The sequence below is a fragment of the Rhagoletis pomonella genome, unplaced genomic scaffold (genome assembly GCF_013731165.1).
Source record: "Rhagoletis pomonella isolate Grant_MI unplaced genomic scaffold, Rhpom_1.0 Rhpom_scaffold_00002, whole genome shotgun sequence".
NCBI classification, from domain to species: domain Eukaryota; kingdom Metazoa; phylum Arthropoda; class Insecta; order Diptera; family Tephritidae; genus Rhagoletis; species Rhagoletis pomonella.
Genome location: NW_023458556.1, coordinates 106,028,249 through 106,030,088, shown reverse-complemented (window position 1 = coordinate 106,030,088; position 1,840 = coordinate 106,028,249).

The window sequence follows — 1,840 nt, the reverse complement described above, 5'->3', positions numbered from 1 at the left end:
TACTATCTAGATAATAATTTATGCAACCTCACATAGGCGGCTTTGCCTTTTGTTGATACGCGGTTTTGTACTTTAAACGACGATATACAGATTATTAAGGACGATCTAAATTACACTGTGTGACAAAAAATTTATATAGTTTTTTCGACGTTCACACTTGGTGTAGGCCTATTCAAGCAGTAAAATCTGCATACTCAGAATTTTAAATACACCCTCAAAATCTGGGCTTAAGGTCAAAGACCGCGTTTTTCAAAGGGTGACTCACGGGTATACTTGCTCGTAACTTTATTTTTGTTTACCCGGTGAAAAATACGTATATATGTATGTGATTCAAGATAAGACATTTCGCTGCTTACAACAATGTTTAAATTGATAATTTATCTTAAGAAATGGCAAAGGAATCAGTGATCGGACTAAAAAAAATTTGTGTGGTAGAATCTGGAAAAAAGTGTGCAAGGTTTCACCTAAATTGCAAACATTTTAATTAGAATCTAAAACAAAATTAATTTTAGTATAACAAAGTGCAAGATTGAAGTTGATAAAAATGCATTGAGTTTTGGTTAATTTTTTTTTTTGACAGTTTCGAACATATTTTGAAAGATTTCTGCAACCTTGCAGAGTGCTGGCAGCTTTTCCTTTTATCACGTCACGATGTAGCGAACAAGTGTGGCTCGTTCCAGAAATGCTACTTGGGATTTGCCGATTTTGACAATTCTCAAGTAAAAGTAAACAACGCTTTAGAAATTTGAGATGCACCAAAATTTGCTAATCCTTTCACAAAAATCGCCGGTTTATATAATTTTCGCTATTAATTCTTTTTATAATTCATATATTTTGCAATTTAACACAATAAAACCAAGTTTGATGTCGAAAACTTGAATATTGAGAAAATTTACTATTTTACAGTTATCTTATCCTCCCATTCTGCCTGTTGTTAGTGTTTAGTGTTGGACAATTTTTGCTCTTAAAATTAAGAAAATTATGTTGAGCAAAAATAAAACTACTCAAAAACGCGAATATGTGGTAGATTTCAGACCTTGTGTGGTAGATGTGCTCAAAAAAGTGGCAGATCTACAACAATGTGGTAGAAGTCCGATCACTGAAAGGAATCTTATAGAATATATGCCAAATTTCAATTTTTAACATTTTTTCATTTTAAATTACGACTTGTCCGACTATTTTGTTTACTAGTATACATACATAGGGCGCCCATTCTCAAGACAAATTAACCATTTATAAATGGTTGTAAACAACGAAATGTTTTCTCTTAAATGGCATATGTAAGTATTTTTCATCGGGCAAACAGAAATAAAGTTACGAGCAAGTATATGCTTCAACCTATGAAAAACGCGTTTTTTACCTTCAGCCCAGATTTTGAGGGTGTATTCAAAATTCTGAGTACCTGTGCGTATATATTAGCTGCGTTCCAGATGCTTCACGATTTGCAGGTTTTTACAGGAAGTCGTTCCAGGTGACCACCTCCCATAAGGTTTATTAATGGAGAAAACAGCTGTTCCTGCAAATCGTGAATTTCGTGAAGCATCTGGAACGCAACTATTATTTTTGTTTATTTCACTTCAAATCTCACGAAATCATAAATGCAAAAGTATGGTTGACACCGGATCAGCTGTTTAAGTATTTATGACCAAATGGTTAAATCGTGTGAATGAATGTGAACAATATTTGTCACTTTACTGCTGTGCGCAAATGTGTTCCAAATCATTTGGATCTTTGGCAGCCAAATCGTCTGATCGCAAAACAAATCATCATCAAATCATCGCTATCCAAATGCGCAAATCTAAATTTGACATTTTGTGTACAAATGTACCAATCGTGTGAT